We start from the raw sequence: 15,065 nt of genomic DNA, 5'->3' as shown, positions 1-15,065 counted from the left end.
TCTCTTTTAATGTTCATGTTTGTTTAAGAGCCCATTCACATTAGCGCGACTTGTCAGGCGACTTGTCAGCCTTACAAGTCGCGCTCGGTCGCGGTCCATTGATTAGCACAGGACCCGTTCTAATAGGAGCGACACAAGTCGCTCCGACTTAGAAAAAGGGTCCTGTACTACTTTGGGGCGACCTGGAGGCGACTTTCATAGACTTCCATTATGTGAAGTCTCTGCAAGTCGCGCCGAAGTCGCGGATCATGCGACTTCACAGGTCGCCCCCCAAAGTCGTGTCGCGCTAGTCTGAATGGGCTCTAAAATGAAAGGGTTAGTCCATCAAAAAATGATCTTTGAGTTTTTGGTAGGTACTGCTTCATTTATCTCTTGGGAAGTATATCGGGGATTCTATCGGTGAAATATCAACGCTGAATTCCCAGGTCTGATTCCCATGTCTAATATGAGGGGTTCCCACCATCCCCGCTGGATTTATTTATTGTATATTATGGAAATATAATAGAACATGAGAAGCTGTAACATGCATAACTCCCAGGAGGAGCTGAACAAGTTCCTGTCGCCTCTGTTCCCTTTTTGTAAACATCAAGTCTGGAGTTTCAAGGAACAGCGCATTGGTGAAACTGGTTGCATTATCAGTCCCTATCACATGCTACTCTAATAGCAGGGGTCTCCAAACTACTACCTGCTCTACTGGAGACCCTGATTTAAGGGAGAACTCTAATGGGGCTGTCATGTAAGGGAGCTCTCTGCTGGAGACCCTGATTTAAGGGAGGACTCTGATGGGGCTGTCATGTAAGGGAGCTCTCTGCTGGAGACCCTGATTTAAGGGAGGACTCTGATGGGGCTGTCATGTAAGGGAGCTCTCTGCTGGAGACCCTGATTTAAGGGAGGACTCTGATGGGGCTGTCATGTAAGGGAGCTCTCTGCTGGAGACCCTGATTTAAGGGAGGACTCTGATGGGGCTGTCATGTAAGGGAGCTCTCTAATGGAGACCCTGATTTAAGGGAGGACTCTGATGGGGCTGTCATGTAAGGGAACTCTCTGATGGAGACCCTGATTTAAGGGAGGACTTTGATGGGGCTGTCATGTAAGGGAACTCTCTGATGGAGACCCTGATTTAAGGGAGAACTCTAATGGGGCTGTCATGTAAGGGAGCTCTCTGCTGGAGACCCTGATTTAAGGGAGAACTCTAATGGGGCTGTCATGTACGGGAGCTCTCTGCTGGAGACCCTGATTTAAGGGAGGACTCTGATGGGGCTGTCATGTAAGGGAGCTCTCTAATGGAGACCCTGATTTAACGGAAGGACTCTGATGGGGCTGTCATGTAAGGGAGCTCTCTGCTGGAGACCCTGATTTAATGGAGGACTCTGATGGGGCTGTCATGTAAGGGGGACTTTGACCGGGATTCTGTTGTAAGGGATACCTTGATGGGAACTCTCACATAAGGGGGGCTCTGATGGGCTCAAGTTTATGTGGAATTTCTTTACTTTGTTTTACTAAAGTTTTTTTCTATTGTTCCAAAGCATATCATACTGATTACAAACAAATTCCATGTAAAACGTATTCATTCATTTAACTTTGATTCACTCATTTACAAAACGTGTTATTTTCAGCCCACAAACATTTGTAAAATATACAATGTGACCCCCGTACTGTCAAGTTTGGAATCCACTGTAATAGAGGGTTGAACATACATTGGCCGCCTCCAACAACAGTTCTCTAGTACAAATCATTCACCAACATGCAGACTGATGCCCACCAGCCAAACCATTGCTGTTATGACCTAGTGTTCATACGTAATTTCATTACTGGTCTGCTATACTACTATACAGTCACTGTAATACTTATTTCCACCTTTTTTTTCATCTTTCTCTGTTGCATCTCAGTGCTACTAATCTCCTGCAGCCTTTTGCAGCCACTTGCTTTCTACATGTACTCATTTCACAGATCGAGTTTGCTGATGGTGACAACAAAGGCTTGTGTAGTGTGTTTAGGAACAGCCACCTCTAAACACCACTGAAAGCGCATGACAAGGTGACAACGCAGAATAGAAATTTGGAGACAGTGTTGTCACCCTATACCAGGAAGTACCTGATCAATGGTCTTCATGGCAGGTTCACCAGATATTATTTTAATGGAAACTGCAGATTAACAAATATTGAAAACTATTTTTTAAATGAAATGGACATGTTAAAGATTATATTAGATGTTGGTAAATGGGTTCAGATCTACTTGAAATGTAAGGTGGGCAAACCCCTGTCCAGGGATTGTGTTGCACCAATTAGAAATAGGCTTTCATCAACATACAGCATTCAGGACAACAAGATGTGATTTCTGATTGGCTGCTTTTGGTTACTGCCCTTTAAGCAGAGACTTATTTGGCCAGCAGGAATTGGATCAAAGCACGATCAATGTCTGTGGGTAACCCCTACCTGCGAAGGCAGCCCCGAACAATCTCAGAGGAAGAAATATAAAGGTGTCTATAATATGTCAATCTGATTGAACAGTCTTTGTCTAATCCATTACCTAGACAATCCATACAGGTAGATCCTTTAGATCTACCATAAACTATAGAGGTGGACTGCAAAACCCAAAACTCCTACTTGGACAGCGTCGGGTACAATGGCAGCTCGGAGATCTTTCTAATGGAGTATTTAGGTCATATAAGAATCCAGGGGCTGCCCACCTGCCTCCACCAGTACCTAACTTATTTCTGAATACAAAACTGAATGGGTTGTTTAGGTAGAACCTCACATTGACTAGCTTTTGAAAATCTAAAGGAGATTGTACAGTGATAATAAAACCAGACTGTAACAGATACGGCCAGTTTAACGGAGATTGTACAGTTAGACTGTAACATGTGTGGTTAGTATAATGCCAGGATTAAGTTAGGAACGCTGGAATTGGGGGCTGTATACCCATGCACTCAACCATAGCACCCTACTTTTTCTGTACAATGTTGGAACTCCAGTTGTATCTTTTCAGCTTTTTTGTATCTCCATCTATCTTTGCCTAAAACAGGCCTTACACATATAGAAATGTTTTAAAAAATTGTTTTGTTTTTTTTTTCAGAACATTTGTTTGATTATCTAGGAGTTACAGGGGACAGTTTCACAATTGGTACAGACTAGAGAAAAAAATCGGAGGACAAGGATGAAAAATGTATGTTGAATCCAATGAGAGAGAATGAATTTCTAAATGTTGAATTTGCAGCTGGGAAAAATGGTAACAGGTCTTGGAAGTAGAATGTTAGCGTTCTACAAAAATTGATAAATTGACATGGTACTCAAACGAAAAGTCATTCAAAATATTTAGAGTCCATAAAGGCACCATGGAATGGAGGTACGAGAAATTTTGATTCTTTCTCGGTACTAACAAAATTCTACATTCTATATCAGCTTTTTTTAACCAGGGTGCCATCAGATATTTTTGAGGGGTGCCTTGGCAAAATGCCTAAAAATTGCCCAAAAATAGTATACAAGCCAGCAGGTGGATGAAGCCTTTCAGTTACACATTGCCACAGGTTTTCATTGTGCACCAATACAACCTTCAAGATGCCAGCATCCTAACAACCAATGACATCATTGGTTGATACGGAGGACGTCGGGCACCTGCACAGCATCCTTGTTTATTCCTCCCCTGCTCCTCCGTCAGCACTGGGGTCACATTAGCTGAGTGAGGCAGAAAAACTGACAGAGAAAGGAAATATTGGAATACTAGTCAGTACCAGTGTGTAAAGGTGTGTTTGCTTTAGAACAGGGGTCTCCAAACTGCCATCCGTGGCATGTGGCCCTTTACTTCCTTTCTGCCCTTGGGTCACTAATCACTCCACTGACACCAAAGATGGGGCACTATTCCTCCATCTGACACCAAAGATGGGGCACTATTTCTCCATCTGACCCCAATGATGGGGCACTATTCCTCCATCTGACCCCAATGATGGGGCACTATTCCTCCATCTGACACCAAAGATGGGGCACTATTTCTCCAACTGACACCAAAGATGGGGCACTATTTCTCCAACTGACCCCAATGATGGGGCACTATTCCTCCATCTGACACCAAAGATGGGGCACTATTTCTCCATCTGACACCAAAGATGGGGCACTATTTCTCCAACTGACACCAAAGATGGGGCACTATTTCTCCAACTGACACCAATGATGGGGCACTATTCCTCCATCTGACACCAATGATGGGGCACTATTCCTCCATCTGACACCAATGATGGGGCACTATTCCTCTAACTGAAACCAATGATGTCATTTTTTTACTCCCATTGACCATTGAGTCTTTGGCATTGTTTACTCCCACCAATGCCAGAGCATTCTCTACTCCCGCTGGACACAGTTCCCCCCTAATATTTGAAGGGCAGTAAACTGGCACTTTGTTCCGAAAGTTTGGAGACCCCTGATTTAGAAGAATAAATCATCTCTAATGCTGGGTTCCTACATGTGTGGGCATTGCTGCATTACGTAAAAATATTGATTTATTTTTTTTACATTTTAGAATGGGGTGCCTTGAGATTGTGCAGAATTTTAAAGGGTGCCTTGACTGGAAAAGGTTGAGAAACACTGTTCCAAATCACTCGACACTCCGCGTGTGGATTGCATTCTGCCAGTCAGGATCCGAGGCTGTCAGAACATTCGAACAGTGGTTGCATTAATGTTTGGCCAACCATTTTCCACAGAACTTCTTAGAATTTACAGGAATCAGCAGAAATTCTTGTGGTGGCCAGCTTACCTAGTGTTGCCAGCCCCAATGGACTAGGTCCAGTGATGGCGAACCTTGGCACCCCAGATGTTTTGGAACTACATTTCCCATGATGCTCATGCACTCTGCAATCATGGGAAATGTAGTTCCAAAACATCTGGGGTGCCAAGGTTCGCCATCACTGGGCTATCATCTTAAGAGAGTTGGGCAGTAGTTCTCCTGAGCAGAGCAGCATAGTATGCTGGGAAAGTAAACAAATGGATCTGATAAGGAGTATTTCTTCATCTCTATATCGTTATGAATCCAACTTTTAAAGGATGTTTACAAACCAACCCGTCCATGTGCTCTCAAGAAAAAAAAAAAAAAAAAGAAAACAGCATACCAAAAAAGATGCAATTATAAATTCCTTCTACGTTTGGAACCCTACCCACGGCACAAAAATGTCAGCACGCCCAGCTTTCGTAACCGCTGTTGCAGGAGCTTCCACATACAATGAGCCTGATACCAGAGGAATTCCCTCTTAAAACAAAAAAGTTACAACTGATTGCTTTGCAAATGAAATATACCAGCCTGGAAGGCACTCCCGGCGGCATTTTTGTGCTACAAAAATAATAGCAAGCAGGTTCTGTAGCTTTTCAATTTGCAGGAATCGGGTCCATATAAAGGAAGGCGTAAGGGCTCGTTCACAGCGGGCTGCGCAGGCTCAACGCAAGGGAACATAGAAAGAGATTGTTCTCTATGCGCTTTGTTCATACTATAACCCTGCGTTGATGTGCACTGTGTACACAACACTCTCCACCGCATGTCCACACACTTTGAAAAAGTTAGAAAAGAAAGGAAAAAAGTAAACAGTGCTTTGCGCTGTAACAGCGCATTGCACAGCTCCTAGACATAGCATACCAATACGCATGTGTTAAATAGTGCATAATGCATGCGGACTGGTGTAAACAAGCCCCAAATGTAGCTATAAACGTTTTGTAATCAATTTGGGCTTGATCAATCAGAAACAAGCGATTCATCATCAATCCAATGCAAAATGTACATTATTTTTTAATGAAGATATAAAGTCTGTAATTTATAAATGTGACAGGTCTATTAAAAATGATTTTATTGATCTGTATTATGACTCCACTTCTGACCAATACACAGATATTCCTTTGATCCTTCAGCTGTGATCAGCAAAACTCTACCAAAGCCGGTCAACTTTCCATCAAGAGGTCACTTATATTTATTTTTATTCGATTCGGTCATTATATGATCACATTGATAATAGATGTGTGGCCCACCATTCATTTTGAGAGGTCAGTGAAGTTCAGGAGTTGAAAAGAGACAAATCCAAATGGTCAGGTGGTCTCCAAGGCACAAAAGGAGTTAAAGAGCTTAAAAATGCCAAATTGTGGTGGGGGGAGGAAGAGGGGGTCATCCAAGTCCTTTTTCAACAATGCTTTCTGATACCAAGTCCTAAGTGTTACCCTATCCCAAAAAGTTCCTACCCACTTCCTCCCCCCCCCCCCCCCCCACCGCAAGGAACAAAAGTGCAAAGGGGACTCCTGCAATCTCTTCCCAGCAGTTTGCAAAGTTTAATGAAAATAATAATAATAAAAAATAAAAGCAAAAAATGAACAATAAAAGCATACGAAGTGTTCTGCTCCATGGCCAGTGTGGGTGGGCACTAGCGGCACGCCGTGGGCACAGGGTGGGGTAGTTTTCATGTGCAGAGGTGCCGTATCCAGCAGCTTGCAGTACAAGCACAATAGTGTGCCAAGAGGTATTTTGGGAAAGGGAGGTTATTATAACCAGAGATGCCAAGGTAATCTGCCTACCGCAATTCTCTGATGGCAAATGGGATGGGGGGGAAGGGGGAAAGCCTTAAACCCTTGGGGTTTAAGTAAATAGGTGGAGGAGTTTAGGGGGGGGGGGGGGAGATCCCACTCCCAAAAAAAAAAAGAAGAGGCCTCTTCCTGCAGACATCTCATGCAACAGGGCCCAGGGATGGCAGAAGAGAGTGGGCACAGGGGCTGGAAGGTGGTGTGCAGGCTGATCTGATCTTCCCTCCACTCCTCCAGATGTAAACACCCCCCCCCCCCCACACACACACACACACACACACACCCTAAATAGGAAAAAGAGACACACACTCACCCCAGTGGGCTCCAAGTCTTCTTCCTGAGGGCAGCAGGGGCAGGGAGGGTATTCCTCTCCCCCCACCCCTGGCAGCTCAGGGTGGCAGCGCACAGAGGGGGGGCAGGCTCTGGCAGTAGGGATCACAGCAGCAGATCGGGTGTCTGTGCAGCCCTGGAGCAGGCAGGGAGATGTGAGCAGAGCAGCAGCCAGGGAAAGGATGAGGAGGGGAGGAGAGAAGGGAGGGGGAGAGAGAGAGAGAAACAAGAGCCTGCAAGGAAGGGAGGGGGAGAGCAGTGAGGGAGGAGGAAGGGAGAGGAGGATGATGATGAAGGAAGGGGGGGTCCTGTCTGCTGAGTGTCACTCATTGCACAAGTATCATCATCCACTTCAGGACTGCAACAGGGAAGGGAGGACTGTCAGGTGTTGTTAGGAACTACAGGGGGCAGCATGCCCTGACAGCCACAATCTGATGGGGGTGCAGGCTCTTGAAGTTTCACGGCATGGTGGCATCACAAAAGGTTTCATTCACACACATGTATTGTATTAAAACAGGGGGGTTGTGGAAGCCACATGACCATAGCTAACTGGTACAGGACTACACACTTAGCTACCACTCTGTGCTGGCTCTTGTAGTTCCACTGCAGCTGGAATAATGACATTGCTTTCATTAAAAATGCATTACATAGCAGCTGGAGGAGATAAGAATATTATGGATGTAAATATTGATTGCTAGCTGTTGCAGGAGTCCCAGCATTCCATTCTATGCTGGCTCTTGTAGTTCCACAGCAGCCAGCGGGATGACATTTTTCAAACCACACATATATTGTATTACAGCAGGGGGGGGGGGGGTGCATCCGAGTATTGTAGATGCAATAGGATGACTAATAGCTGTTGCAGGAGTCCTAGCTTACCATTCTATACTGACTCTTAGTTCCACAGCAGCCAGAGGGGTGACATTGTTTCAAATACACATGCATTGTACTCCAATTTATTACACATGCATTGTACTCCAATTTATTACACATACATTGTACTCCAATTTATTACCCATGCATTGTACTCCAATTTATTACACATGCATTGTACTCCAATTTATTACCCATGCATTGTACTCCAATTTATTACACATGCATTGTACTCCAATTTATTACACATGCATTGTACTCCAATTTATTACACATGCATTGTACTCCAATTTATTACACATGCATTGTACTCCAATTTATTACCCATGCATTGTACTCCAATTTATTACACATGCATTGTATTGCAGCATGGGGCATAAGAATACTGTATCTGCAACATGTTGATTCCTAGCTGTCCTAGCTCACCATTTTATGCTGGCTCTTGTAGTTCCACAGCAATGCCAGAGCAATGGCACCAGGCAGAGATCTATTAGATGAATAAACAACGCATTATAATCTATCAGTAAGGAAAAGGGCTGTGTGAGCAAAATGTGGATTGCCAGCTTTTATAGAACTATAAGTCCCAGCTGCTGTTTCATGTAGGCTCTTGTAGTTAATCAGCAGCTGAAAGAATTACATCACACAGGTTTGCATTTCATGAATTATACATGAAATGAATTGCATCACAGCTGTGGAAGCTACACATGGATTGCCAGATGTTACAGAACTACAAGTCCCATCTGCCATTGTATGCAGGCTTTGTAATCTACAACATAAAGGCATCATGCAGAGTTGAGTTGCATGAATAACACATGCATTGTGAATTAGAAAGGAGATATGTAGACTGGAAAAATTTGGGCAGTTTTGGGACTTTACATGAGACACCGGCGAGCACTGCTCAGCGTCTCTATCCCTGTATATAACAGAACTGAAGAGAAAAAGGGGATTAAAGAAGGTGTGTGTGTGTAGAAACCAACCGGCCCTTAGTTTGCTATACTTACCCACCAGTCTGCTGACAAACCAAATAAACCTGTCTAACATAATAGATTAAAAACAAGGGTTTAGTTAACACACATTTGTAAACGCATGTATAAGCTGCAGGCCACTCCAAGGCACCCTGTGTATCCTGCAGTCTTAACACTACTCAACACTACTCAAACTGAGTGTCTACTGAGTGTCTCCAACATGGGAGTACATCAATTCACATAGCCATTTACATAGCCACTTGTTTTTCAATACCAGTCATGGCTGGGAGCAGGTTGGGGGAGGATTGGGCCACCTCCTAGCTCACCTGTTTCCCATCCATCCATAAGCATTCATGTACTCCCATGTTGGAGACACTCAGTAGACACTCAGTTTGAGTAGTGTTAGGAAGTGTTAGGACTGCAGGATACACAGGGTGCCTTGGAGTGGCCTGCAGCTTATACATGCATTTGCAAATGTGTGTTAACTAAACCCCTGTTTTTAACCTATTATGTTAGACAGGTTTATTTGGTTTGTCAGCAGACTGGTGGGTAAGTATAGCAAACTGAGGGCCGGTTGGTTTCTACACACACACACCTTCTTTAATCCCCTTTTTCTCTTCAGTTCGGAGACATGTAGACTTTACAAAATGTCTTTACAATTATATTCATTTAAATTATGTCTCAGCAGCCATGCTATGCTGGCTCTTGTAGTTCCTACTTAGCAACTATGTATTGCTGGCTCTTGCAGTTCCACAGTATTTTAAGCCAACACTGCTTGATTCAAATCCATTTCTGTAGATCTGAGCTATGACTAAGCACCAATAAATATGTGAAACGCATTAGCTACAGCTGATTCCTCCACCTCCGTTTTGCTATATGGACTGTCTGTTATACTAATAAAGGTGATTGCATTGGAGTCCGGCTGTCCAGATCTTCTCATTCGCATATGTAGATCGGAGAATGGGCCTTTATTTAAAGGAAGAGAGTCCATCTTTTAGATCCAGATCCCTCTGTTCTTCTTTACTCCATATTTGTTCTTCTATTGGTCATGCAAACCTATAGCTATTAAATATAATTTGTTATAAATAAATATAATGACTAATGTATTTATATTGTTTTTTATATTAGAGCCCACCCTGTGATTGTGTTCCATATTTTTGAAGCAATGATGGAATTGGGGGATGATTAAGATGCGCAGTGGACAGGGTAAGGACATACGTTATTACATTGGGTCCCCCTTCCCCATCTCTGAAGGTTTCGAAGGTTCGACGGTTTGAAGGTTCGAAGGTTCTGGATTTACAGAAAAAGCAGTATAAGAGTGGTATAGAGAGAGCTGTTATATTACATTTTTATTTTGTTCTGGGTTTTTTTTTTCCAATCAGCTCATTTTTGAATGCTCCCCCAATATTCAGTTGGGATTATGACTCTTTTTATTAAATCTTTATAAGATTGATTTTAACTCCATGTTGTAAAAAGATCAAATCTTAAAAAGTGTTTGATCTTACAACAGACGCTGCAAATCCACTGAAATCAATAGGGCATTTCTCAAGCTGTTCTATGGTTTATAATTCACTACATTTAAACATTCCATTGCGGCGTCTTAGCGCACGCTTTGGTAATGTGCGTTATGGCATGCGTTAACGTGCGTTTTGTTATGCCAACCTAATGGACTGCCAGTGCACTAAACAAGATGAAAGCACATGCACACAATGCTGGGTATATGCATTGTATTGCCCTGTGATATGTACTGCGTGGGGCTCAACTGTACAGTGTGCTGGGGTGTCCTAGTTAGATAATCATTGCTATGAAGGAGCAGCATTGTCACTGATTTGAAAAAGCTGCGTTGTTAGGAACTCACTGGCTGCGCAAACTGTTGGCGCTGTATAAATCTTGTATAATAATTTCTGGCAGGTCAGAAAGTATTTTTCTCTGCTTGCAGTGTCTTTCGAGCTTGTTCAAATGAGTGGGTGCTTGCTTTTTTTTTTTTTTTCAACTTGAACTTTATTTAAATGTACGCTCAGTTTACATAGCACAGCATTACATTTGGTTATAGGTCATTGCAACATGCTGAGCAAAAAATGCAACACGTCCTATTTTTTCTCAGCACACATCAATACACTTTGGTGTGGACTGAAGCAATAGGACATAAGGCAAATTGCCGTGCCTTTTCATTTAACACTGCTCAGCACAGACCAATGGGGCTGGTGTGAGCAAGTTTCTAAAGAGCTTTTTGTGCTGATATACACATAGGTGTGCGCAGCCTATTGCATTAGCGTGTGCACCCAAAAGCTCAAACACACATGCCTTTCTCTGCTGCCAAGCCACTTCTTGTTTATTCACAAACTGAAGCATAATAAACAGTTTACTATGCTTCCGTTCTGAATGAACACAGTGAGTGAGCGGGATCACTGTGTTCATTTAGAAAAGGAAGCCCCCCCACTCTCCATCTCCATCCTGAAACATCCCCTGCAGCAGCTGAGGGGGAGAGGAGAGGAGGGAAGCCAGACACACTGTGGGGCAGAAGGGCCAACGCGGGGGAAACAGCACTGCACCTAGTGATTAGGGTGTGCCTAGGCACACCTGGCACACCCCCTGCGCACACCTATGAATACACTTTAATTTATCTGAACGTCTCTGTACCTAAGAACAAAGATGGAATGTATTAGAGAATAAGCCCCCATTCACACTACCGCGACTTGTCAGGCGACTTGTCAGCCTGACAAGTCGCGGTCCCTCGCGGTCCATTGACTGCTACAGGACCCTTTCTAATAGGAGCGACACAAGTCGCTCCGACTTAGAAAAAGGGTCCTGTACTACTTCGGGGCGACTTTGGAGCGACTTGCATAGACATTCATTATATGAAGTCCGTGCAAGTCGCGCCGAAGTCGCGGTGCACGGGACTTCACAAGTCGCCCCCGAAGTAGTACAGAGTCGTGCCGCGCTAGTGTGAATGGGCTCTAACAGTCCATAGATGTATTTAAATGCCTCTTAATGCAGCAAACCATGTGAATATAGCCTAAAATATTTTACATTTTGACTATAGATACACTTTACATAATAACCTTACTTGGCAAACTTAGAGCAGTAATAAACCCTTATCTTTATTTTCAGGGCTATTAAGGAAACTTAGACTATATTCATGTTTTTTTAAATTGAATGCATATTCGCTTACATTTAGAAGCTGTAAAACGCAATTTGCTCTGTTAGTGCAGCTTTCCTAAACTTCTGATTTGGGGAGTGCTCATTGTACAAAATACAGCTATGTCACATTGCAGCGCTACAATTCTATGTGACCGTGTCTCTGGGCTGCCGTCTCTTCTGTATTGAACTGTATTGTATTTGCATTGTCCCCCCTCGACATTGTAAAGCTCTGCACAAACTTTTGGTGATATATAAATCCTGTATAATAATAAGGAGGAGGGTCAGGGAAGTGGCTGGCAGGCCTGGGCTTTTGAGCTCCTTAGGGGGGATGAGGTGGGGCTCCCTGGAACCCTGAAAGATGGAAAAACAGGACAGTCCATTTTCAGAGGCTGAATATAAATGAATGTCTGGTGCAATATCGTTTTTTTTAAATTGGAGGGTATAAATAGCACTTTAAGTTAATAAAGGTGCAATATTTCAGGGTGCCTTAGTGGTTGTCAATCACAGGCCATGGCATTTCTCCTACCAGGCCTTCAGCCTGCTGCAGATCCCCTAAACTCCCATGGTGCCTCCCAGCAACCATACTGCCCCCAACCTTCCTTGGCAGACTGCAGTGCCCCTCAGCCTCTACAGCGCCCCCCATTCTCACACAGTGCTTCCCAGCCTACTGCAGAGCCTTCAGCCCCGCATAATGCCCACAACCTCCAACAGGATCCCACTCTGCCCCCAACCTCCCACAGAGGCCCCTGCCAGACTCTTCAGTCTCAGACAGTGCCCTTGCAAAATACTCAGCCTCCTGCAGAGACCCCAGCCCCCTCCAGAGACCATATCCTCCACAGTTTCCCCCAGCACCCTCCAGAGACCATATCCTCCACAGTTTTCCCCAGCACCCTCCAGAGACCATATCCTCCACAGTTTCCCGCAGCACCCTCCAGAGACCATATCTTCCCCAGTTTCCTCCAGCTCCCTCCAGAGACCATATCCTCTACAGTTTCCCCCCAGCCCCCTTCAGAGACCATATCGTCCACAGTTTCCCCCAGCCCCCTCCAGAGACCATATCCTCCACAGTTTCCTCCAGCCCCCTCCAGAGACCATATCCTCCACAGTTTACCCCAGCCCCCTGCAGAGACCATATCCTCCACAGTTTCCCCCAGCCCCCTCCAGAGACCATATCCTCCACAGTTTCCTCCAGCACCCTCCAGAGACCATATCCTCCACAGTTTCCCCCAGCACCCTCCAGAGACCATATCCTCCACAGTTTGCCCCAGCACCCTCCAGAGACCATATCCTCCACAGTTTCCCCCAGCACCCTCCAGAGACCATATCCTCCACAGTTTCCCCCAGCACCCTCCAGAGACCATATCCTCCACAGTTTCCTCCAGCACCCTCCAGAGACCATATCCTCCAAAGTTTCCTCTAGCACCCTCCAGAGACCATATCCTCCCCAGTTTCCTCCAGCCCCCTCCAGAGACCATTCCTCTACAGTTTCCTCCAGCCCCCTCCAGAGACCATATCCTCCACAGTTTCCCCCAGCCCCCTCCAGAGACCATATCCTCCACAGTTTCCCCCAGCCCCCTCCAGAGACCATATCCTCCACAGTTTCCTCCAGCACCCTCCAGAGACCATATCCTCCACAGTTTCCTCCAGCACCCTCCAGAGACCATATCCTCCACAGTTTCCTCCAGCACCCTCCAGAGACCATATCCTTCACAGTTTCCCACAGCACCCTCCAGAGACCATATCCTCCACAGTTTCCCCCAGCACCCTCCAGAGACCATATCCTCCACAGTTTCCCCCAGCACCCTCCAGAGACCATATCCTCCACAGTTTCCCCCAGCACCCTCCAGAGACCATATGCTCCACAGTTTCCCCCAGCACCCTCCAGAGACCCTATCCTCCACAGTTTCCTCCAGCACCCTCCAGAGACCATATCCGCCACAGTTTCCTCCAGCACCATCCAGAGACCATATCCTCCAAAGTTTCCTCCAGCACCCTCCAGAGACCATATCCTCCCCAGTTTCCTCCATCACCCTCTAGAGACCATATCCTCCACAGTTTACCCCCAGCCCCCTTCAGAGACCATATTGTCCACAGTTTCCCCCATCCCCCTCCAGAGACCATATCCTCCACAGTTTCCTCCAGCCCCCTCCAGAGACCATATCCTCCACAGTTTCCCCCAGCCCCCTCCAGAGACCATATCCTCCACAGTTTCCCCCAGCCCCCTCCAGAGACCATATCCTGCACAGTTTCCTCCAGCCCCCTCCAGAGACCATATCCTCCACAGTTTCCTCCAGCACCCTCCAGAGACCATATTCGCCACAGTTTCCTCCAGCACCATCCAGAGACCATATCCTCCAAAGTTTCCTCCAGCACCCTCCAGAGACCATTCCTCCACAGTTTCCTCCAGCACCCTCCAGAGACCATATCCTCCACAGTTTCCTCCAGCACCCTCCAGAGACCATATCCTTCACAGTTTACCCCCAGCCCCCTTCAGAGACCATATCGTCCACAGTTTCCCCCAGCCCCCTCCAGAGACCATATCCTCCACAGTTTCCTCCAGCCCCCTCCAGAGACCATATCCTCCACAGTTTCCCCCAGCCCCCTCCAGAGACCATATCCTCCACAGTTTCCCCCAGCCCCCTCCAGAGACCATATCCTCCACAGTTTCCCCCAGCCCCCTCCAGAGACCATATCCTCCACAGTTTCCTCCAGCACCCTCCAGAGACCATATCCTCCAAAGTTTCCTCCAGCCCCCTCCAGAGACCATATCCTCCACAGTTTCCCCCAGCCCCCTCCAGAGACCATATCCTCCACAGTTTCCTCCAGCAACCTCCAGAGACCATATCCTCCACAGTTTCCTCCAGCACCCTCCAGAGACCATATCCTTCACAGTTTCATATAGCCCCCTCCAGAGACCATATCGTCCACAGTTTCCCCCGCCCCCTCCAGAGACCATATCCTCCACAGTTTCCTCCAGCCCCCTCCAGAGACCATATCCTCCACACTTTCCTCCAGCACCCTCCAGAGACCATATCATCCACAGTATCCCCCAGCCCCCTCCAGAGACCATATCCTCCACAGTTTTCCCCAGCACCCTCCAGAGACCATATCCTCCACAGTTTCCCCCAGCCCCCTCCAGAGACCATATCCTCCACAGTTTCCTCCAGCACCCTCCAGAGACCATATCCTCCACAGTTTCCTCCAGCACCCTCCA

The 15,065-nt window shown here is 45.9% G+C and overlaps 1 protein-coding gene across 9 annotated transcripts in view; it reads right to left on the bottom strand.

The window, feature by feature from the left end:
• The window catches only part of EPN2 (epsin 2), a 141,632-nt gene extending 134,729 nt beyond the window's left edge, over positions 1-6,903 (bottom strand). For all 9 annotated transcript variants that reach the window (XM_082260606.1, XM_082260610.1, XM_082260608.1 and 6 more), the window contains exon 1: positions 6,859-6,903. The gene's annotated coding sequence lies outside the window, so the exon portion shown is untranslated. The remainder of the gene's footprint in view (positions 1-6,858) is intronic.
• Positions 6,904-15,065: the final 8,162 nt, after the last annotated feature.

The sequence above is a fragment of the Pelophylax lessonae genome (genome assembly GCF_965119305.1).
Source record: "Pelophylax lessonae genome assembly, chromosome: 6".
Taxonomy (NCBI): Eukaryota; Metazoa; Chordata; class Amphibia; order Anura; family Ranidae; genus Pelophylax; species Pelophylax lessonae.
Note: the sequence above shows the minus strand (reverse complement) of the source record. Positions and strands in the feature narration are given on the sequence as shown.